At 35.7% G+C, this 25,321-nt stretch overlaps 2 long non-coding RNA genes and 1 pseudogene across 4 annotated transcripts; 2 read left to right on the top strand and 1 right to left on the bottom strand.

The window, feature by feature from the left end:
* Nucleotides 1-189: 189 nt before the first annotated feature.
* Nucleotides 190-3,042, bottom strand: LOC147512691 (pentatricopeptide repeat-containing protein At4g19220, mitochondrial pseudogene; annotated as a pseudogene).
* A 2,340-nt stretch (nt 3,043-5,382) lies between these two features.
* Nucleotides 5,383-14,830, top strand: LOC147512692 (uncharacterized). The gene is made up of 3 exons (XR_015217252.1): nt 5,383-5,464; nt 14,429-14,530; nt 14,736-14,830. It is a non-coding gene; the product is annotated as an uncharacterized LOC147512692 (long non-coding RNA).
* Nucleotides 14,831-14,888: 58 nt separating this feature from the next.
* Nucleotides 14,889-19,754, top strand: LOC147512693 (uncharacterized). 3 transcript variants are annotated; one of them, XR_015215084.1, is made up of 6 exons: nt 14,889-14,941; nt 15,376-16,223; nt 16,678-17,077; nt 17,907-18,200; nt 19,491-19,613; nt 19,700-19,754. It is a non-coding gene; the product is annotated as an uncharacterized LOC147512693 (long non-coding RNA). The 3 variants fall into 3 exon arrangements; XR_015215083.1 differs by having other exon boundaries at nt 19,684-19,721; XR_015215082.1 differs by lacking the exon at nt 19,700-19,754 and having other exon boundaries at nt 19,491-19,675.
* The last annotated feature ends 5,567 nt before the right edge of the window (nt 19,755-25,321 follow it).

The raw sequence follows: 25,321 nt of genomic DNA on the forward strand, positions 1-25,321 counted from the left end.
TACAAGAAAAGAACAGAAGAGAGCTTAGAGGCACTCACACAAGTTTTTTTTCATGGTGTACAAGTGGTGCTACAAAACTTTCCACTGCACTACATCACCAATTACTACTGTTGTTTTGCTGCCTGGAACTAACGCACCAAAACACAAGCTAGAAAATCACCAACCCTTAAATATGTGTGATATATGGCCTCATCCTGAACAAATGTCAATAAGGCTATAACCGGGGGCTTTCTCAACATCCTGTCTTGAAAGTTTTTCCTAATGCCCATTGCATCACTCCACCTTCCATCAGCTGTGTAAATGTTGAATAAAGAAACATAATATCCAGCATTTTCAGGATCTATATTGAAGAGATGTTCGCAACTTGTTTCCCCATCTTTATGTCTCCATGATACTTGCAAGCACTTAAAAGTGCCCCCAGACACCTGCCTGCTGTTGAGGTTGTATATCCTTGATAAACTCGTAAGCTTCACTAAGTTTCCCACTTCGACCGAGCATATCCCAAGATAGCAAACATGATGTTCAATAGTTGGTTCCACCCCAAATTCTGTGGACATGAGTTCATAATACAAGCGTCCTTCTTCTACGAGCCCAGAATGACTACAAGCAGATAACAGACTGATGAAAGTGCTTTTTGTTGGACTAGTCCCAGACTCACACATCTCACTGAACAACTTGATCGCTTCCTTACCTTGACCATGGAACCCATATGCAGAGATCATGGAGTTCCAAGATGCAATTGACTTCTCTGGTGAATCTTTAAATAGATGAATGGCAAGTTCTAATCTGCCACATTTACTGTACATATCCATAAGGGCAGTTGATATAAATAGATTCTGTTGAACTCCAAACCTGAACACATAACCATGGATTTGTTTCCCATGCCTTAGAGATCCAGTCTGAGTTGAAGCGGAGAGTATGCTGACAATTGTAATCTCATTTGGTTCATATTCAAAGAGATGAAATAGCTCTAATGCTCTTTGACCATCCTTGTTTTGAGCCAAACCAGATATCATGCAATTCCATGAATATAGATTACGAAAGGAACTGGTATTGAACACTAATCTTGCACTTTCAACATCTTTACATCTACTATACATTGTTATCAATGAGTTTCTCACACGAACATCTAATTCCACTGGAGTTTTAATTGTGAAACCATGTAGAGATCGCCCAGCAGATAGGAACTGCAGATCACCACATGCTGATACAACGTTTACAAAGGTAATAGAGTCGGGGCTTGTGTAGGAACTGCAACACATTTGCTTGAAAGTTTCTAGCTTCATGAGAGTAACCATTCCGTGCACATCCTACTATGATAGTGTTCCAAGAAACAATATCGGCAACATCTGAAATATTCCGCAACAATGCCAAGGACGCTATCACGTCTCCACAATTTATGTACATGAACATTAAACCGTTGGTTACCAGGAAATTGTTTGAGAACCCCAATTTAAGATGTAGACAATGAACCGACTCACCAAACTCAAGCTCCTCAAATGAATCACAAGAGGAGAGAACAGCCAACAGAGACAACTCGTTGCATGAAGGTCCTGAACGATGCAACTCTTGGAACAAACCTTGAGCTTCAACTGAGCACACATTGTGAGAGTACCCTGCAATCATCGTGTTCCATGAGATGAGATCTCTTTCGGGCAAAATTGTGAACATGAGTTCTGCCGGCTTAAGAATGTTGCATTTCAAGTACATGTCCATAATACTGTTCTTTAAAGACAAATCCAATCTCATTTTCCTCCGGACTATGAATCCATGAACACTTCTTCCTTCTCGTAATAGGTTAAATTCCGCACAGAGTGGAACAATTGAAATCAACGTCACCAAATCGGGATGAACAGACCACGTAAGTTGCATTTCATGCAAGAGACTAAAGGCTTCTAAAATCATCCCATTTGTGGCAAACCCATGAATCATTGAATTCCATGAAACAACATCGTGCTTATAAACCATTTTATTGAACACGAGCTCTGCATCTTCGATATCCCCACATTGTGAATATAACGAAATAAGGGCATTCCCAATCGAAATGTTGGCAGTCTCCTCATATCCCAATCTGATTGCAAGCCCATGAACTGTTTGTCCACATTGTAGGTCACCCAAACTAGAACAAGCAGAGATAGTACATGAGAGACTAAAATTATCAGCTCGAACACAACCATAATACAAGCCCATGTCCTTAAAATAACTCCATGACCTCTCAGGATACCCATTATAAGCACAGCCACTCATCATCGAATTCCAAGACGAAGAGTCTCTAAATTCCATACCCTCAAACACGCATTCCGCAGAACCTAACTCGCCACACTTAGCATACATGTCTACAAGAGAATTACACAGAAAACAATCAGAACCCATCCCATATTTCAAACTCAAACAATGAACTACTCGACCTCGTTTCAAGTCAATCATACGTGATAACGCAGATACAACGATAACCAACGTCGTCGAATCAACACCACTAGTTTCTTTCCACCTCATTTCCCAAAACAACTCCAATGCAATCTGAAAACGTTGGTTACAAACACATGCATTTATCATTGCATTCCAAGAGATAACATCTCTTGTATGCATTTCTACAAACAGTTTCCAAGATGAGCTTAAATGAGAAGCTCTAGCATATAGAACAAGTAGAGAAGTGGCGGTGAGTAGGTCTGTCAGTGCACCTAACTTAAAAGCTAAACAATGGGTAGCTTTTATGGACGTTAAATCAGGCTCTATGGTTCTGATGAGATTTTGAGTATAAACCAAAGATGGGTGTTTATGAGTTTGAGGTGTTTGGTTGTAAGAAAATTTTTGTGCATGGTTTTGTACAATGGAGAGGAAGTGCAAGTGGCGTGGCAGTTTAGTTTTGATGTGTTTCAAACTTAACAGCGTTAGCATTTAATTAGCACGGTCTATTTTTTGGTTGATGTGGTGGGTATTTATTAATACTTTTGTGGAGTGGACGACAAGTTTCAACTTGCGGGTTTGCATAGAAAAAGAGGATGGTAACCGAAGATCAACGAGAAAGAATATCTAAGTTGGAGAAATGGATAATGTAGGGCTCGATCTCTAGTTAATACGTGGTCAGACATCTTTTTCAAGGTCTCCATAATATAATTTAGTGAAATACTTTAGAACATCTTTAGAAGTGATACCAACCTAGCATCAAACACCACCAATAATTTGGTGTTTTTTCAATTTCAGGAGAGTCACATGTCGATGACACAAAAAAAAACCAAACCAAACACCAAATCGGCCAATATTTGGTTTAGCTTTTAGTCAGTATCAAAATCACTCACGTTTTTTTTTCATTTTTAAAAAGCGTGCGGTTTTGCCAACACCGCGTGGGCTTGGGCTAGATTGTAGGCTTCAATCACGCGGTTCTGCCAAAACCGCATGAGAGATTGGGAAAGAAAAAAAATAAGAAATTTGATCGAAAAACCGCGCGGCTTGGGCTTTTAAGATGGCCTTCATTGGCGCGGTGCTCGGGGAAAACCGCGTGGGCTATATGACGCGGTTTATCCAAAACCGCGTCATTTGATGTCGAAAATTTGATGTTGCTCCTAAAGATGGTTGGTGTTTGGTTTGGTTCAAAATTTTGGTGTTTTTTTGGTTGCTCTCCTAAAAATGCTCTTAAGGAGGAGGATTGTAAATTTAGTGAAAGTGCAGTGGAGTGAAAGGGAAAATGACGTGACTTGGGAACTTGAAGATAAAGTAAGACAGATGCATCCTGAGCTTTTCTCTAACACTCTACTTTGAATCTCGGGACGAGATCCTTTTAAGATGTGTATATTATAACACCCCATTTTTATTTATTTATATTATCCTAGTACCATAAATAATAATAATAATCTTATATATAATAGGAAAACTAGCCGCCGTTTATTAGTTCCTGTATCCTTGGTTTTAACCCAATCTTTTAAATCAAAAGGATACCCAAAAGTTTCACCTACTAAAATTTCTACACTTCACGTTTGATGGGTAAATTGATAATTTAAAATATTTCCAAAACTATAAAACTCAACGTGTTTAGAAAACAAGACACCGTTTCGCGGTTTCCCAATTAAAAAAAAAAGTAAATCATTCGTTCGTCTTCTCCATTCCTGATATTCCCAATTTCCCAAATCAAAAGCCTCACTTTCTATATTTTCTAACATCCCAATTTTAAAGGTAGAGTTTTTGAAGACTCCATGTTCAGTTTAAAGAAAGTGCCTCTGTCTTCATTCTAACGGAATTGAGAAAAAGAGGCAACTCCCACTCCCAATATTTGTTTCTCATTGTTACGACTAAGAAGATCTTCTACCAAATCTTCAAATAACAAACTTCTGGAATTTTGGTTCCCAACTTTCTCTTCCTAATTCAAAGGTTCCGATCTCCGATCTTAACTTGCCAATTTGTTTTTTCTCATCCGATAATTGATGAACTTTAATAACTTTTGGTAGTGATTTTCTGGAGATGTGCAATCTCTTACCTTTTTCCCTTTTCCATTTGTCCTTTACTTAATCATGAATTGTTTGGTTAAATGCTTATTTGGTGTTTATGTCTTCTCCTCGTCTTTCAATTTTTAGGGTTATCAATGATTTTTTGTCATTTTATTCCCCCTATATTCTTAAAGAGTGGATAATTTGCTATTTCATTTATTGCACTACTGATCGATCATTAGCCAAGGATAATCTTATCTTATCTTATATATAATGGGAAAACTAGCCGCCATTTATTAGTTCCCATATCTTTGGTTTTAACCTAATCTTTTAAATCAAAAGGGTACCCAAAAGTTTCACCCACAAAATTTTCTACACTTCACTTTTGAAGAGTAAATCGGTAATTTAAAACATTTCCAAAACTATAAAACTCAACGACTTCACAATTAAAACATTTAAGACACCGTTTCGCGGTTTCCAATTAAAAAAAAAGTAAATCGTTCGTTCGTCTTCTCCTTTCCCCGTTCCTGATATTCCCAAACACTTTGCCAACCAACCGAAACATAAATTTAAACCCTGTTTTCATTTTACCAAATCACAATTTCCATCCAGTTTCTTCAATTCTTCCCAATTCTCCGTTCTTGATATTTCTCATTAAAAACAGTTAAGTTCGGGAGTTCAAATCCAATGAAACATAAATTTGAACCCTGTTTTCATTTTCAGAATCAAAGGTAATACTTTCTTCTATATTTTCTACAGTGACACTCGCTGGAATTTTCATTTTTGAAGACTCACAACATCCCAATTTTAAAGGTAGAGTTTTTGAAGACTCCATGTTCAGTTTATTTTTCATCCAGGTATGCCCTCTTATCCATTCTTATCATAAAGAGGCAACTCCCACTCCCAATTTCCGAGATATAGTTCGACCCCCTCAATATTTGTTTCTCATTGTTACGACTTACGACTAAGAAGATCTTCTACCAAATCTTCAAATAACAAACTTCTGGAATTTTGGTTCCCAACTTTCTCTTCCTAATTCAAAGGTTCCATCTCCTTCTCATAATCTCTTTTCATTTTTATGTGGGCAGATTTGTAATGAATATATAGTAGTTTGTTTTGTTCCCAATTTTGCAATCGTTATATCATTTGTTTGTACAACTACTTATTCTTAATTAATCTTAACTTGCCAATTTGTTTTTTCTCCTCCGATAATTGATGAACTTTAATAACTTTTGGTAATGATTTTCTATAGATGTGCAATCTCTTACCTTTTTCCTTTTCCATTTGTCCTTTACTTAATCATGAATTGTTTGATTAAATGCTTATTTGGTGTTTATGTCTTCTCCTCGTCTTTCAATTTTAGGGTCATCAATGCTTGCGTTAACATATATGATTTTTGTCATTTTATTCCCCTATATTCTTAAAGAGTGGATAGTTTGCTATTTCATTTATTGCAAGATCTTGATAGATCATTAGCCAAGGATAATATGGTTAAATTGTCTTCTTCCTTATCATTTTATTCAGTTTAATGATGCTTTGAGTTTGTGTGTAATTTGGACAATGAGAGGATGCGTGTGTTGAAAGACTTCTTATTAAGAAATCACCAATGGATTCCCATTGGATTAGAGATAGAAATCGCTATCATAGCCATTTAAACCAAACTGAAGGTTTAACTCGCTACAAATATGACTACTTTTCACATTAAATTGTTATTTTGAATTTTTATCAATGGGCTTCAATACTTCTTACGCCATAAAAATTTAGTATTGTTTCTTCTTATGTCGCCCCGATTTCATGTGAGTGAGTAACTAACTTATGGCTATTTGACATACTTTTTTCCGGAAGGATCAGAATTTATCCGTGTAATTGTTAAGAGATGACTAAGAGTGAAGATTCGGTAGTCCTGGATGGAATCTTCGCATATTTTATGCGGACTCACCGAGGATGTTTGCGAGATATGTTGCGGTAGCATACCGCCTGGCTTACTCGCTCCCCACGCGTTCTTATTTGTATTTTCAATTAAAGATGACAATAGCCAATTTCAGAAATTTCAACGCCGGTTCACAAGGGTATTAAAAGGCTCCTCACCTCCTGCTTTCGAAGTCAAGAAAGCGGCATATAATCCCAAAGTTTTGAGTAGCCTGAAGCGTCAGTGGGCATGGTTTCAGTTGCATGCCATGGTATGCTAATCTCTTTCTTTGTTCTTCTTCTGATCAAGTAGTTGACGTGAATTCTGCTTAAATTTTCACTTATTACACTTTGTAGTACAACAGAATCAATCATTAATGATCGTTTGTGTTAATGAAATCGGAACTTAAATATCAAAGTGTTAATCTTCTTTATGGAAACTCCCGACAAATTTGATGGCATACTATTTATCAATCTCTTAAAAAGAGTAGCACTTTAGTCGGAAAAATGAATATGCAAAGGTGCCTTCCAGAGAATTCATTTGTTGCAAACGAAAAATTCATTTACCTTTGTGTTTCTTATTTAGTCTCAGTGTGACTATCAGCTCTGATTATCTATGTTCTGCAGGGTCACAGATCTGTAAAAGATCCTTCGAGGCACTTTGAGAGCATGGTAGTTCTTGGACTTCATCCTAATATCGATATCCGAGCACTTGAACACAGATTCTTGGGAGAAGGTCCGAATTTTGATTCAAATTTCATTTAGGTTCATTTACCACTTCCTTTGGTAAACATAAACCGCTTTGGTTTCGTGGGTTTTTTTTATTTGTTGCCAATGATATGATGTCATACCACATGAGGTTAGTTCAATTCTTATTGGTGTTGGTTTGTTTCCTCCCTGATTTATACGTTGTATTTCCTTTGGTTGATTTGATACTTTTTACTTAACAGTGCATGTGGAGAGAGGGGGCAACATAAGCAAGCAGGTGACCATTTGCAATTTTTTAACATTTTCTTAGTGTTTGATTTGATTTGATTTTTTCTGTTTTATTTTAATTTATTTTATTGTGTTTTTATTTCTTATATGTGAAACTCAAGCATGGGAGCCTTGGATCTTTGCCTTCCTTATATATTCTTGATAATGGGTTTGAATGCAAATTCTTGAGGGTTTGAAGGCTGTACCTATTTCTGTAGTTGGTTGATTCTTAAAATTTGGTATTGGAGCTAGGTTTGGAGTCATGGTTAAGTGCTTTGAATTGAAGAGAAAATGATGTTAAGGGAGAAGGGAAGCTACCTAGACAATAATGAGTGCCATAATGGAAAGAGTTATCATCGCCATTGGAATTCTTAAACTAGACATGGCTAAGGTTTATTAGAACATGGCTGTAGTGCATTTAGGTTAAGGTCAAAGCTGCTAACATGTGTACCTTGAAAATGGCGTTAATGATGTTGTGACACTTTGTTGTTAGCAAGCTACTTTGTGATGTGGTCTTGGGACAGTAAATATTTATTGTGCAAGCACGATGCGTTAGCTCAAAAAATTTTGTTCTATCTCTTTAGAGTACTAATACGTCATCTTTTAAGCTTATTTTCCAATTTCTTTAAAAATGAACTATTCAAAAAGACTGGCAGTCGCGGGATCAGATAGTAAGTGCTCTTAAAAGTAACAAATTCACAATATCATGAAGAGAAAAATAATCAGACTTTGTTGGTTATTGTGTTAGTAAAGTATGTTTTTTTACTAAATTACATTTGAATGGTTTATAAGCTTATCGTCCTTTATTTTCTTAGAATGTAACTATGTAACCATTCTATCTTTAGTTATTCTACTTCTCATCCTCTCGGATTGTTATTTTTGTATTCCTTGATTTGATGTTCTCAACTACGTCTTATCTTCCTGTAGATGCGAAGAAACAGATTCAAGCTTTTGCCTCTCAGCGATGCTTTGAACAAGTAAGTGTAGTCAGAGCATTCAAGAACAGCGATAGCTATGTAGTCAGAGCTCTTTGTCTTGAAAAGTTGGTTTATCTTCAAGAATCGTAGCTGTAGCTGTCAAAGACTCCCCTCTTAGGCATCACATGATACCGCATGCCGGGCTAGGTTTGGCTACAACGTCCATCTCAGTCAACTTGGAGTTAAGGCTCGATCTGTCTTCGTTGGGTTTTAAGTTTCGGGCGGAAAATGGAGACCCAAATTATTCCGAACAGTCTCCTCTGGAGCTGAAGACTAACCATACCTTGCTAACTATTTGGTTGCAAAGGTATCGACTACCCACTCTTCTCTATATTGTCTCTTCATATTCTTTTTTAAAACTTATCAACTCGATCTCGGTTGAGTGTTTTCATTTCTGTATTGATTAGCGTTTTTTTGGTTTATTTACATTTATGGTCCGGTAGCGTATAATGCAATTCTTAGGATGATTTTTCTTCTTCCCCAAAATTATCATTCCAATGTATTTTTTTAATTAAGTTTGATGATTCTCGAATCTCATGGTGTTAATATGATGTAGAATGGAGTTAATATTATATTTCCTCTATGTTTATTGAGAACTTTTACTTTTTTTTAAGTCTGCAATTTTCCAACAGGAAAACTAGGTTTGATTTTGTTACAAAGCCTAATTTTCAATTTTTTTGTTTGATTTTAGTTTTTTGTTTGATTTCGGATTAAAGTTTTGTTTTTTTTAACAGGTTATTAGTAAACAATAGAAGTGTAATGATTCTGCTTCTACGAGACATTGTCTCGGTTTTAAAAGTTTTGGAACAAAGTTAAAACTCAACTAAAAGCTATCAAATCTTTTTGTGCGATTATGTAATCGATCTTCTCTATCTCTTTAAGGTAATGTTGTTTTAGTGTTTTCTTACGGTAAGTTGGGTTTTAATTCCTTAGATGTCATTGATTTGAAAAGTGTGACTGGTTTCGTAATTGTCTCCCTCTTTCTAAGTTCGAAGAATATAGGAAACGCATTTTTTGTATTTCTTCTACAAGTTATCCCAACCTTTTTCTTCGTTCTCAATTTTGATTTCGTGACTGCTTTCCCAGCCATGAAGAACAAAGCGGCAACGGATAGGAGGATTAAACAGTACCAGGCCCGCGTTAAATATGGATTATTGGCTTAAACTCGAGGAGAAACATGGTTCTTTATTACGGATTCATCACGAGGATAAAGTATTAGTTAAATATGAATTTGATCGGATTATTGACGACATTAATAAGCAGCTTGAGTTCGTCAGCAGAGCAAGTAGGAAAGAGGTGGATGGGCTTTTGGAAGACGAGGTTTCTATGTGCATCTTTGTTTTCAGCTTATCCACGCTTTGAAAATCGTTACACACACAAATATATATAATCTATCTAACACAAATTTACATATAGTGATGCATATCAACATGAAAATGAACCTTTTAGCTTTTCTTACCAAACTATTGTCTTCAAAACCTATGACTTTAGAATTACATTGTTGGTTGAATGTATAGCTCAGGAATCTAAGTTTACCTTATTTTGTTTGTCCTTAGATTGTCACGGCTTACTTTCCAATTTGTGTTGCTTTTACTAATAATGCCTTCTTTTTTTCCACTTCTAACTAAAAATGTTTTTGTTGAAGGAGTGGAATTAGGACATTTAAAATGGAATATCTCGAGAGCCTCAGCATTTCAATTCGGAGCTCATTTCTTATTTGAAAATGGCGTATCGGTGTGCCAATTTTAAGAAGGTGGAGCAGATATTAAAAAAGGTAGATGATTCTGAAAAAAAATTGGAATTGTGTAAGACTAAACTTTCTGATTTGTCAATGTCGCTTTGAAGAGAAGAAGAAAAGTGATCTTTGAGGTGGAGGATAAGCTTGGGTTGGAGTGTGATAAGATTGCTACTAAAATTTTGGTGGAGAAATATAAGACCATCTATGACGAGCTGATAGAAAAGGTAGACCGTTTAGAAGATGATTTGGGAATGTGTAGGGGTAAAAGTTCAAAATTGATGATCGCTCTTGAAGACAAGAAGAAAGTGAGTATTGAATTCAAGGATAAGCTTTGTAAGTTGGAGGGTGATGAAGTTGCACATGAAAATAAGCTCAAGGAGTATAAGATAGTCTGTGAAAAACTTAAAGAAAAAAAAGTAGCCCATATGGAAGAAGATTCAAAGATGGTGACAAAGAGAATCAATTTTATGGCTTAAAGATTTGCAAATTTACAATGATAGATTTCGTTAATTGCTTATTGTACTAGAAGACAAGAAGAAAGAGACGATTATATTGCGGGGATATGTTACTGAAGGTGGAAATTCTTACGGATAATCTTTGAAAGGCATCTCAGGCAAAGATATGAATATTTGCTATGAGCTCAAAAAAGAAAGGTTGCTTGAGAGAAAGAAGAAGAACTTAAGGTTGTTTATGAGCGAGAGAGGATGGATACGCATACCAATTTCTCGGGAAATGTTGGGAAGTGCCTAAAGCAAAAACAATATGAGTTGTCGACAAGCTTGAAGAGAAAGAGAAAGAGTGTATTACATTGAAGGATAAGCTTGGTATGTATGAAAATGATAAGATTGTTACTCAAAATGAGCTCAGGGAGTACAAGGTGATCTGTGACGTGCTCAAAGAGAAACTAACCCGCGTAGAAGAAAGTTGTAAGATTGTTTATGAACATTTATGAACAAGAGAGGACTGCGATGGGGAGAATCAAAATTTTGTTAGGTGAACTTGAGAAATCCAACAAGGATAAATAAGAGAAACTCACTGAACTAAATGAAGAGAATGCAGTTCTGAAATGTGAGAAAAGAAAAGCCGAGGATGAGCTAGAAGCACAAAACGAAAGGTACAAACTGTTGGAAACCAGAGTGAAGATGTTGGAGCGCAAAACTTTAGAGATAATCTCAGCCAAGGCTATTTTGGTAGTAGGAGTTCAAGATTCCCACGACAAGGGGGAGAAATCTGATAATAGAAAAAGAGCTTCCTTAAGTAGTGATGGAAGGGAAGTTGATTCTATTTGCTCTTTCTCGGTCGATGGAAGTTATCGTAAGTTTGCGGTGAAGTTGAAGATATTAAAAATATCGCAAGAATTTCTTAAACTACTCAGATGTTTCTTTTGACGATTAATCGCAAGTTTGAAAAACTAGCATGAAACGTGTTTGGTTAGGTGCAGAACTGTGGAAACTCTTGCCATACTCATTGTGTTGGGCCATTGCCTGTTTGGAAGAACTGGAACGATGTATTTTCAGGACACTTTGCCTTTTGCAAAAACATGAACTCGAACATTTTGATTTTGGTTGTGATAACACATATGGTTGGAATAACTCATTATCAATTTATCCCGGTGGTTCGTGATCCAGACTGCAGAGACCTTCAGTATATGTTTATGCCAAATAACCTTAGCACGTGTAGTTTGGTTGCAAATGAACTTAGCATCGCGAAATTCTCACTGATTTGTATGTGCTAATTGAATTTAGCTTCTCTTTTCACCGTCAATGCAAATGTGAAAATTGTGCACTAAAATAATAATGAAAGTGCTAGGTTGTTATATTTTCCTTTCAATATCAGAGTGCATCATTGATTATTCTGTCACTTTCTCACTTGGTTTATGTACATGAACGGGTATGGTATGCTTCTTTGTTTTATTGTTTATGAAGGTAATAAAGAAGTGAAATACAAGCCCTACTGCCTACTGGTGCCCCAAGCAATGTTATTCAAAAGGAGAAAAATATTAATGGAACACGAGGTCAATAGTTTGCTACTAAGCTGTGTTTTTCTATTTAAGCATTCTAGGTCCCTATCCTTGACTCCTTGGGAATGTCTACTAGATTGGCCTTTTTTGTTTTTGCTCTTTACATAAAGGGTAAATTGGTAAATACGCTTCACCCTTTACATCAATAACCTTTACATCAATTAAATTACAACCGAGAAAAACTCCGAACAGACATACCCTTTCCTTCGCTCCTTAAATCACAACGGAAACAAATAACATACATACCCTTTCCTTTCCTTCAAATCGACACCGGGTCGAAGTTCAATGAGATTTCTACTAATGAGGTATATATATTCACCATGCACGCCTGGTGGTTAACCATTTAGAAGGCTAAGGTGTTTGAATCAAGGGATAAAATTGCACTCATGTGAGGTAGGCTTAGGCTTGCCTAATAGATTTATAAATAAAACAAATTTTTAAACATTGTTTCTGTGACTTCTTCTATAACCTGTGGTTACATTGATCTGCTTTTTTCCACTCGCCATTTTGTATTCACTAACAGCTCAAATTTATTTTATTGTTCAAAATTTTCTATTACATCATTTTGACTTCCAATAGTTTCACTCCCAATAGTTTCACTTACAAATATAATCCCAGTAACATTGTCTACATTTTCGATCCCGCATGCACACTTATGTGCAATAAAAATGAAACTTATAACTGTAATTAAAGTTCAAACGGTAATTTTTCCTAAATAAAAATATAATATCATGACACAGTAATTTTTGCCTTAGTAGATACAAAATACACTATGCAAATGAGCATTTTGGTTTGGGCTTCTCTTCCAACTTTTAATTTTGACTCGGAATACTAAATGAAAGGAAACCTCTAAGGTTCTCATCCGTAATACTAGATGGGGTTTTTATTCAACATGACACCCTCGACATCTGAAGTTCTGTCTATTGGATGCAATATTATAGTTTTTAATAGCATGCCCAACAATTTTTTTTTATGAAGAACACTAACATTTTTCCCAATACACGGTCTCAGATATGGATGTTTCTATAATCAAAGTTGTTCTTTGCTTGAAAAACTATTTCTATAATCATCTACGCATAGCATAGTAAGTGTGCACAATTGATAACGCTTTTAATGCCTTTGAACTCCTTCACTATGCACTCTGCACCTGTTGCTAACTACTCACTACATTTAATTTGACTATCAAAGAGCCAACATTCCATTGCATTATGTTAATCAAGTGGAAGTCTGGCACGTGCCAACGAACTGTATGTGGAGTTGGGTGATAATAGCATTTTCAAAATGGGGACTAATAACCAATGCAAGAATTGATCAAAGGATTGTGTGACTAACGACATGGTTAAACAGGTGTAATTCAGTGATGCAACTAGCATCCATAATTTCTTCCTTTTGTCGCCTCCATACAGATGATTTGAAAAAATCATCACTCCATCATTTGAATCATTCAATCTCCATACACATAAAATAAGATCCACATTATATTAAAAGTTTTTAAATGGTAATCTTGCCACATAGACATCTTACAGAAAGTTTTATTTACACATTCAATTCACTCCACATATTATATCCGACTTAATAGATCTATATATAGAACAAATATTAACAGTGTCCAATGTATTTTTTCTAATTGTTTCTCACTGTAATAGCTAGCTACAATTTCTTTCTCTGTCTAAGCTACCTACTTATTTAAACCAACCAAAATATTTAGAACGACAAAAAAAAAAAAAAGAATTGATGGATTCGCTAGATCATTTTAAAGACAATGATGAAAAAAATGTTATTCTTCTTACATTTTTTTGAGCTATTTTATTCTCCAATGTAGAATAACAATTATTTTGCACACCATGATATAATATTCTTATATCTTACAGGTAATACACTCATATGAATCCAACAATGTTCCTCAATCACATATAGATGCTCGACAAGATAATTACACAACCAGCAGCACAAAGGTTAACTTCATCAACATAATACCTATTTTTTGGGTAAATTAGTTTGTGGCATATGCACTAATAATTATATATTGACTAAGTTACATGCAGTTAAATACCTTTTCGAATATATTTATTCGCAACATAGCAGCGCAACAAAAATCAAACCAGACAAAGAACACAAGTAGCATATTAAAGTGTTTTTTCTTATTGAAGTTTTCTGTCAGACCTTGACCTGTATTAATATAAACCATGTTACATAATATATCCATTCAAACAAATGTTATATGTTACTAATTTACATGCGTTCATTCCTTTGATTTTCTCCACTCCAATTTTCTTTTCTAGCACGTGCAACGCACGTGCCCGTTTACTAGTATGGTTAAATTGTCTTCTTCCTTATCATTTTATTCAGTTTAATGACGCTCTGAGTTTGTGTGTAATTTGGACAACAGAGGATGCCAGGTGCTGAAAGACTTCGTACAAGAAATCACCAATGGATTCCCATTGGATTAGAGATAGAAATCGCTATCATAGCCATTTAAACCAAACTGAAGGTATGACTACTTTTCACATTAAATTGTTATTTTGGATTTGTATTTAATTAGATAGATTAAATTGACAGTTAAATGTAACATTCATTTTTATCAATGGGCTTCAATACTTCTTCTGCCATAAAAAATTAGTATTGTTTCTTCTTATGTCGTCTGATTTCATATGAGGGAGTAACTAACTTATGGCTATTTGACATACTTTTTTCAGAAGGATCAGAATTTTTATCTGGTGTAATTGTTAAGAGAGATGACTAAGAGTGAAGATTCTGGTAGTCCTGGATGGAGTGCTGCATATTTTATGCAATCATCGAGGATGTTCGCGAAATTTGTTGTAGCCATTAGCTTACTGGCACGCTGCAAACACCTCAAGAGAAATGTGCTATGTGTGGTAAAATGGCTTCTCCACTAGAAAAGGTAAGTGCTACAGTTACTATTCATTTAAATGAATTATGTGCTCCTTTTACTTGGCTTCTGGTCTGTGGACTATCTTTGTCATTTTTGCCACACAACAATTAGCCTTCTGATTATAGTTTTTACTTATATTTATGGTTAACCTAACAAAGTCCATGTTGTTAGAAAGTAAATCTTATGAAAGCAGTTTACTTGCTACTATGCAAAAGAGTCACTGGAGCATGTAAGAAAGAAAATGTGTCTTTTATCCATAACATATTCACATATCATGCTATGATGCTCAAAAGGCATTGGATCATGTGCGGAGCAAGTTGTGTCAAATTTGTACAGTTTGAACTGCTTAGTTTTGATTAGTAATTAGTTTGAGTTAATTGAATGCCAGCCCACAAACAGTAACTGGTCGTTCGTTTATTCATTTGTAACTGTTAACGCCTCAGGCAGGAGATGGACGTGGCAGAACGCGAGCTTAAAGGGAGGAAGTGGAGAGAATCAAGGTTCTCATATTTGCTTCATTTGCAAATCTCATAGTAGCCCGATCCTTTATTTACTGGTTTTGTGTCAGCTACTTCATATGCAAGAGGTATCAGGCGTCTCACGAGCAATCCATTTCTTGGTGGCGGGACAGGTTTCCTCGGTTGACCGTTCAATTATATTCAATCACCTGGATCATTAAAGCCACCTGGAGGCACTATTGCAGTAGGAGTAGCTGTTTATCATGGTACTGTGTCGAATCTAAGTTATCCCTGTAAGAGGTCAATAGAGGCATCAATTGGTTACTTACTTCATTGCTATGTTCAATGTTATATGGCAAGCTAGAAATAAGTTACTTACTTTCTGAGCATTGACAGAAGGCTTTCTCTTAAAAATGGACAACTCTTCATGTGGAACCAGCTGAAATAAGGGCCAAAGATAATGCCTGCATTAGTCCACCTCCTGGTTGGATTAAAGAGAACTTTGATGAGGCTTTTGTGAATGATGGCACTCTTGCTACATTAACGGTGGTTGGCAGGGATTATGAAGGAAGGTTTCTAGGAGATTGCACAAAGAAGATGAAGTCCTATACCTCCGCAGAGGCAAAATTGTTGGCTACAGAGCTAGCAGTAGACTTTGGAAGTATACAATCTTTGAAGGAGATGCAAAGGAGTTAAAAACATGATGGAACTGATAGTGCACCCTGGATGTGGAGACAATTCATCCTTGGACTCACATGATGGAGGTACCACAATTGCATGGGTTTGGCCCTGCTGCTAATCGCTTGCTGGAGGCTTATAAAATGCTTTTGAAGGTATTTCATTGGTGAACATTCTTTCATTTTACGTAAAGAACACAATTTATCTCTTTTTTTATCAGATATGAAGTGTTGACCATGCTACCAAGAAACAGTCAACCAGAGCCCTGAACACACATTTTCAATTTTTACGTCGCTCATCTATTTCTTTCTAGATATGCTATTGTACTAAGAAAAGCCTAATGACATTAGTTTACCTCCTACAAATGCTAAATGCCTCAGATTTGTTATGCTTAATAAAGAACAACATCTTCCTATGATTGGCAATGTTCAAGGTTCCAGACTGTTTCCCAGTCATCAAACTCTGAACTGCTCACATCATTCATCAGGGAATTCAGGGCTCTTGACCTTGAAAGAGACCATTTTCCTGTATTGGAAGCTAATGCTATGACTCATATAGTTAGAACTAGATAATTTCTGAAGACATTTAATGTTTCGTGTTCAATTTCAGTTCCTTTGGACCTTGAGGAATATCTGGGATTCACATGCAGCTGTGTCAGCAGGATCATCTGAATCAACTAAGGATAAGTCCTCATCTATCACAAAAATTATTACAGAGTGCGAGTCTGTATTGACTTATTTGAACCGTGATCTTAGCATATTATCAACATTTGTTGCTCGTGAGCGAGGTTAAGTACCACCACAATGACAATGCTGCTAGTGATAATGGAGAGCTTAATGAGAAGTTTTCTACGACTCATATAGTTAGACTCAGTCAACTTGGAGTTAAGGCTCGATTTGTCTTCTTTGGGTTTTAAGTTTCGGGCAGAAAATGGAGATCCAAAATATTCCGTATAGTCTCCTCTGGAGTTGAAGACTAACCTTACCTTGCTAACTATTTGGTTGCAAAGGTATCGACTGCCCACTCTTCTCTATATTGTCTCTTCATATTCTTTTCGTTTTTTTTATCAAGCTAGGAAGACAAGATTTTCTCTTACATCAAGTATGTGCTGGATATTGCACATCTCCAAAGAGAGATGCATATGTACACTAAAAGTCTCATAATACATAAAAGCCTCATAATTCCGTAAGTATGTTTGTAGTTTGTAACAAAGTCAACCAGAATTTTCAAACTGTATTATTCATTTTCTATGTTTGGTACTCTAATTTACCTCTCATTCTACTTAGCAAGTTTGATTGGCATTCGTAACTTATTTTTTATTATTATTATTATTTATATTTGTAATTTATATGAGAATTCATTTAGAAAAAAATTAGAGAAGCAGCACATTTGTTTTGATCTTTAATCATGGTGAATTGGTGGCTTAAAGCTTCCATAGGCCAGGAAGATTCATTATGTTGATTTTAATGCTTAGATCCTTTGAAGACTTTTAAAAGATTTAGATGTTCACTGTAGGATTTGACAAAGCCATAGTTAAGCATGTAATTGGTCTTTAGGGTTTGCATGAATTTAAACTTTTAAAGTAGCTTAGATTGCCATTCGATCACTCATATTCTCTTATGACGCTATTGGGATTTGCATATCCTGTCACACACTCCTACAAGTACTAACTCATTTTCTTACTGAACACATTTGAGTTGGTCTTGCTTGAACCTTTTTTGTGTAGGCACAATTAACACAGAGGTATGTTTGTCAACTTTGTGATGTAGTCCTTTTGCGAGAAAAAACTATTTAAGAGATGCCCTATACATATTGAACCTTATTTGTTCATTTAACAGGTGCACTATACATATGGAATTTTGCTTTAGCATTTGTTGGGATTATATAGAGACTAAACTTGAGTAATAGCATCATCTTCCTAAGTGTCACTATAAGAAGATTCGCCATTTAGTTCTTCTTAGAGCAGTATGTAAGCTTTGGCTTAGTAATGGGAAAAAGGATTCATGCTCCACTCTTCTTCATCCATATTGTTCTCCGACTTTCTCAAGCTCTTCTTTACTCATGATGGGCAAAAGGTCCACAGAACCTCACCGGTTCATCACTACATCCATGGAAATTCAGTCTAATCAAAGGTATGGCTCTCCATCTTCTTCTTAATAGCATCAGTCACTTATAGTTCTGTTTGGAAATATTCAATCTCATTGGATTTTCAGAGCTTCGAATTATAATTTTATCCACGGGCTTGGTTCTTAGGCTGTTGATGTAAATTGCTAAATATCTTAATGTTACAAGGCAATAGTTGAATTTGCAGGTTGCCTGTTGTAGGGTGTTTCCTTCTTTCTTTTGTTGCTTTTTTTATTTCATTCGGCTACCGTCTTAGTTAGCTGCTTCCATAGGCGATTGTTCTTAAAAGTGATTGTGTAGAATATGAGTCAAGGGGTATGGCATAGTTTATGTTTGGCCTGTGGGTTGGAATGCAACAACTCTCGAGTTAGAATTTGTTATATATATTATATTCTTTGTTATATGAAAACTCCTTGAAGGTGTTTTTGGTTTTCTCATTACCCCTTGGAGATTTTGCTGGGAAGGTGAAGTTCTGCCATGATAGATGTCAAAGATGATAGGTTCGGTCGAAGAAAAAAGAAATCACAAAGAAAAAGCATCTTTATGGTTATTTTCGAATTCTGTTTTTGAAGTTGTTGCAGTTTTCATCGCTCTCACGTCAAACCCACATTGTGCAGCCTAGCAGAGATACAATTTTTCCCGTTAATTTTCCCTTACATTTTTTTTATTAACCCATAAAACTAATTTAGTTATAAACTTGCTTATTATTATTGATGAGGTATAAATTGAGTAATTTTTTATTGATGATATTATTACACGTGAAGTGTTGCGAGTAAGCAACACTTATCTGTATTTGACACAAACCGTATACTGCTCTAGATGTGAATCATCTTTAAAAGAGCATATACAAGGGTTGAAGCATATTTTTAGGATGTTTATATTGTACTGTGGGTGATTATGGGTCACATTGTCTAATTATATTTTCAAGATTATGTTTAGAACTTGGCAAAATTGGTTTGGAACATTAAGTATAAACCGTTTTAATGGTCTATTTTTGTTGTCGTGAAGGATATGTTTTTCAGACTCCTGTGAAGAGTATGAATGGTTGTTATTCTTCTCCCAGATTTCCTGTAGTAAAATGTGTCTATGAACACGGTGTTTATCTATTTGGTCATTGCTACATATTCTACTTCCCTTTTTGAGATGTTCCTTTTTCCTATTGGATACACCATGGTCAATTCGTCTATTGAGATGTCTCATGCAAATCTTTTTTTTTTCTACTTAATTCTTTTTCTACGTCTATGCTCTCGTACTGCTTGGCCTCCATTATTCATTTCTTTTTTTTCCTGGAACTTCAGCTTTAACACGCAGAATGAGCCAAGTGATTATGGGCAGCGACAGTAGACGGAGGAGGCAATGGGGCAGCAGGAGTAGCGGGGACAACTAATGTGGCAGTTTTGCTTACTGCACTTCATCTCTAAGTTTGTGCATTTCATATAATTTTATTTTATTTCATTTTTGTGTTTGTTCATGTGATTTGACGAAAAACAGAATGGGGCTGGGGCAGGAATCATCCGGGATAGATTGGGTGCATATGGAGAGAATTCTTGGTTTGAGCTCTGAGCATGTGCAAAGCAATGTATGTATCTTGCTGATAAAATATTTCCAGAGTGCATTAGGCAATGGGATATACAACTGATGAGTTGTGAAATTTATGGGAAGTAAGATATACTAATTCTTCTTTTATCCTTTGATGAGTTGTGAAATCTATGCACTATGCACTCTGCACCGGCTGCTAACTACTCACTACATTTAATTTGACTCTCAAAGAACCAACATTCCATTGCATTATGTTAATCAAGTGGAAGCCCGACACGTGCCAACGAATTGCATGTGGAGTTAGGTGATAATAGCATTTTCAAAATGGGGACCAATAACCAATACAAAAATTGATCAAAGGATTGTGCGACTAACGACATGGTTAAACAGATGTAATTCAGCAATGCGACAAAAAATCATCACTCCATCATTTGAATTATTCAATCTTCATACACATGAAATAAGATCCACATTATATTGAAAGTTTTTAAATGGTAATCTTTCCACATAGATATCTTACAGAAAGCTTTTATTTACACATTCAATTCACTCTACATATTATATCCAACTTAATATATCTATATATAGAACAAATATTAACAGTGTCCAATGTTTTTTTCTAATTGTTTCTCATTGTAATCGTTTCTAAATAAATAAATATAAAATGACTTTTGTTAGCTAGCTACAATTTATTTCTCTGTCCAAGCTACCTACTTATTTAAACCAACCAAAATATTTAAAACGACAAAAAAAGAGCTGATGGATTCGCTAGATCATTTTGAAGACAATGATGAAAAAAAGGTTATTCTTCTTGCATTTTTTTTTGAGCTATTTTATTCTCCAATGTAAAATAACAATTATTTTGCACACCATGATATAATATTCTTATATCTTACAGGTAATACACTCATATGGATCCAACAATGTTCCTCAATCACATATATATGCTCGACAAGATAATTACACAACCAGCAGCACAAAAGATAACTTCATCAACATAATACCTATTTTTTGGGTAAATTAGTTTGTGGTATATGCACTAATAATTATATATTGACTAAGTTACAGGCGGTTAAATACCTTTTCGAATATATTTATTCGCAACATGGTAGCGCAGCAAAAATCAAAGCAGACAAATAACACAACTAGCATATTGAAGTGTTTTTTCTTATTGAAGTTTTCTGTCATACCTCGACCTGTAATATGTTACTAATTTAAATGGCGTTCTTTCTTTTGATTTTCTCCACCCCAATTTTTTTTCCTAGCACGTGCAACGCACGTGCCCGTTTACTAGTAATAATAATAATAATAATAATAGATAAAAAAAAAAAATAGGATAAATATTAGTTAATGATAGGAAACCCCGTAGGTAAAGAGATAGGGGGGGGGGGTTTAAAACAGAAAGGAGTTCACACGTTTTACAGATAATAATAATAATAATAATAATAATAATAAAAATCACATAGAGGAGAAGAGAGGCTTTTTGCTGGAGATTTACTGATAGCTGATATCAGCAGATAGCAGGAGCGTATTACGAGTGAGTAGTCTGAGCCTTTTTATTTAAAGATTTTAGTTGATTGATTAGCATATATTCTTCTGGTTAGTAATCTAATTCTCTGATTTTTGTGGAACCTTGATATATTTAATTTGACCCAAAGGCATATCACATATTTTGAGTCACTAACACAAAGCTCCTGAAGTAAACGGTGATATGCAAATGTTCGTTACTTTGAACTGTTACTTACATCGACTTGATATTTGAGTTCCTTTGTTTTTGGTTTAGCTATTGGCGCAAGTTACCTTTTCATATATATGTTGAATGGGTAAGGTATAAAGCCGAATAGAATTAGCTTGCAGTATTTAGCTAGTTTTATTGTCAGCAGCTTGGGTTTCTTAGGAAAGGTTCAGTAATGGCTATGGGTCAGAAACATGAGTCCATAAACTTTTAGACTATGATTTTTGATGGTTTGATTTTTTTAACTACACTTTGTTTTATATGTGTGGATGTGGTAGTAACAATTGTTGGTCTTTGGGTTGATGTGAAGCTTTGAAATTCATTAATGGCAATCGAGATTGAGTTTTTAAGGAGTGAGGGAATTAAAAATTGTTAACGGTAGAGAGTTGGGTTTTCGTAGAGGGTGAAAACCAAACGGTTTTTAGTGGTGGTGAATGGAGGTTTGTGGTGGCTAATCGGTGGAGGTGGTGCGCTGGTGAGGAAGAAGAAGAGACCAGCGATTCTGTTCTTTTAGTTGGGCTTTGGTTTGGGCTGAAATCAGATTTGTGGGCTTAAGTGTTTTATTTTAGATTTCACATATGGGCTTAAGTTTATTTAGATTGGGCTTGGGAAAGGCTAAAGACTTTGAGCCTTAGTCTTTGGTTTTTTTTTGTTAGATGAGTTTAGGACTGGTTGATTGCTGTTGACCCTTGGCAGGTTGACTGCTGTTGACCAAGTTTGACCTTTGACTTGGCTAATGATTAGGTCTATTAGGATAGGTCTAGGGCTAATAGCGTGCTTGGCTTTAGGTTAAGACTTTTTATATATACGTGTGTACGTGTATTAACTACTATGTGATTGTTTGGTGGCTACTTAAAAATCTCCAATAAACCTCTAGACTTAAAAAAACCTTTCTTTTGTCGGTGGCGGTGGCTACTTCGGTCGCTGCCGCCGCCGCCGCCGGACGTTGTCATTTCTTAAGCAACTTGTCCATTTATTACTCTTGTGCACTCATGGCTGCAAAGCTCGGTAGGTTCTTGGTTGGGATTGTTGCTTGCATCTCAACTACTCTTCTCATAACTGATTATCACTATTCCTCTTTGGAAAGCTTAAAGCTTTAAGCTTTTCAATGCAGTACTGATAATTAGTTTGTGGCTACTTTCGTTAGATCTTGTAGTACTCTTAGTATCCATGATTCATGGCCAGATCTTGTATCGGTAATGAACTGTTGGTTTTTTGTTTGTAATTCTGGTGACTGTGGGGTTGCGTGGTTGTGTGCTAAACCCATTGGAATCTGGAGGTGGTCTGATGTGATGCAGCGGAGCTGCTGGAAATTCCCTTCGTCGTTTCGATTTGTGAGTGTGTTGCGATTTGAGGACTGGAATCTCAGCTAATAAGCTTCGACGGTTTGAGGACTGGAATCTCAGCTGAAAAGCTTCGATGGTTTGAGGACGGGAATCTCAGCTGAATAGCTTCGACGGTTTTAGTCTGGGATTGACTGACATTTAGCGATTGTACCACCATCGGAAACTGCAGTTAGGCTTGTGCTTTTCACATGGGCACTGACCGGAAGGAGATGGTAGCTGGGATTATTCGCCCGACGCTCTTGGCAATTACCTTGGTGCGTGGATGACCACAAGGGTGCTGGTTGCGGTGGGGCAGCCAACAACGAGTGATAAGAGCCCAAAACTATAGTTTTAACCTCTTTAACAATATCGCTTTTGACTAATTATGTGATTAATAAGTAAGAGTTAGTACTGTTATCGTGTTCTTATGTATTTCAGGCATTGGACTCGAATATGTGCAGAAATGTGCCCTTTTTGTGAGATAAAGGAGCAAGGGTTGGTTGCTAAGAAGTTCTATGATAAAAGGCTAAGATTGAAGGAGAAAAAACCTTTTTAAAGCCCGGTCAAAGCTGAAAAGTCAAAGTCAACGCGGGCAGAAACAGCGCACAAAAGTCAGCAGAACTTCGAAGGCCGTATCTTTAGACTCAGACCTTGGAATTGGGTCTACCTTATGTCAAAACGACCAGATCGGAAAGAGCTTTCCAATGGTTTCCAATGGTCCAAGCTTTGACCCAATCAGAGGAGCAGAAGTGGACAAAAAGGCTATTGAAGTTATTTCCAGCTGAAAACCCCTTTGTGGACTGAAGTAATGAGGTTTTGGGCTCGATTTTTCGGCCCAAAACATGGCTCCTCAGCCCATGCACGAATTTGTGTATCTTCTCTCCTCCATATCAAGAGACAAAAGCTGAGCTCTTAAGTTACTTTGTTTTTAATTAGCTTTACTTAGTCTAGATCTAATAGTTTTTTTAGATCTAGTTAATTAGCATCAAATTAGTATTTAGAACAAGATTTAGTTTTTAGAATCAATAATTTGTTTGTATTTCAAGTTTTAGTTTCTAATTCAATATTGAATTCATAGATTTAGTTTGTCTTAAATTTATAATTAGTTATTCATAATCTTAGTTGTACATTAGTTGTAATTTCAGTTTTAATTCATGTTGATTCTTATTTGTTATATTTGTTTAATCAAGTTTATTTTAATCAAGTTTAGTTTAATTTATTTATGTCTTCCTATTATTGTTTATTGTCAATGAATCCAATGAAACTAGGCTAAAAACTCCATTAGATCGAGGAGGTTAAAGAAGCCATGTGAGGATGATTGCTTGTTAGAATAGTTGTTATTTAGAATAGAATTTCAAGTTCATTATTATGAGTGTTTAGAGATAAATCTCATATTGATGAACTAGAGTTTAGAGCCACCATCAAAAAGATTTGTGGTGGAGCTAAACTCTCATGCTAGTGGAACCTTGATTCGAGAGGACTTGGTATTCACTAGGGATCAATATTCGATTCGATGACTAAATAATAGCCAATCGAATTGCATGGTGGAATTTCCCCCCTCTATGTTATTCCAATTCATTAAATTCACCTTTTAATTACTTAGTTAAATTTATAATTAGTTTTTAGTTTAAATAAATCACAACACTACTCTCATTGTTCTCACCATTGTTTCCTTGTGTTTGATTAATGAATTCATTTATGTCTTGCTAGTTTAAGAGTGGAACGATTCCGTACTCTATATATTGAATGAATATATATGTGAGAGTAGAAAATAAATAATTGATACCGTAAGAATGAGGTTAGTTAGAGTAATCTAGTTGTGTTTTTACGGGTTATCAACGAGGGTGATGGTTTCCGGGTAGAGAAGGTGGAGATCTTGTCTCCCCGACTCGTTGGTCTTATGGGCTTTTCAGTTTTGGGCTGGAAATTGTTGGGGTTTTTTTAACCAACTTGGTAGTTTCCAATCAATTTTCTTTACTTAGTACGCATGATTGTTACTAGTTGGGCAACGCCTAATGAGGTAACCACTTAGTTTATCAAAGCCCTTGTGCAAACACGGGATGTCACGCATAGTGGGAACTTAATCCAGCCCGGGTGGTGCTTAACCCATATTGTAACCTTATTATTATTATATATAATATTCACATTTTGCCTGCAAAAAAAAAAAAAGTATTAACTACTATGTGAAATTTCATTCTTACTAGATTTCTTTTATGATATACGACGTTATGACACTTAGACATCGATATCATTAATAATGCGTAATCAATAATGCACGAAACAAGATACTCCTGCTTACTCTGAAAGAATATATGCAATAAAGTTCAATAATATTCTCAACAAATTTACCACACCCTTTTAGAACTCTCCATGCCTCAAGTTTTGGAAATGAGATTTTATGATTGGTGATATCATGTGATAGGTGGGCATTTATTGAATGTGCCATAAATGGCCCGTTAGCATTATAAATGGGTATTCATAGACTGTGCCATGAATGACCCGGGTATTCATTGAATATGTCATGAATGAC

Source organism: Coptis chinensis, chromosome 3 (assembly GCF_015680905.1).
Source record: "Coptis chinensis isolate HL-2020 chromosome 3, ASM1568090v1, whole genome shotgun sequence".
Lineage (NCBI taxonomy): Eukaryota > Viridiplantae > Streptophyta > Magnoliopsida > Ranunculales > Ranunculaceae > Coptis > Coptis chinensis.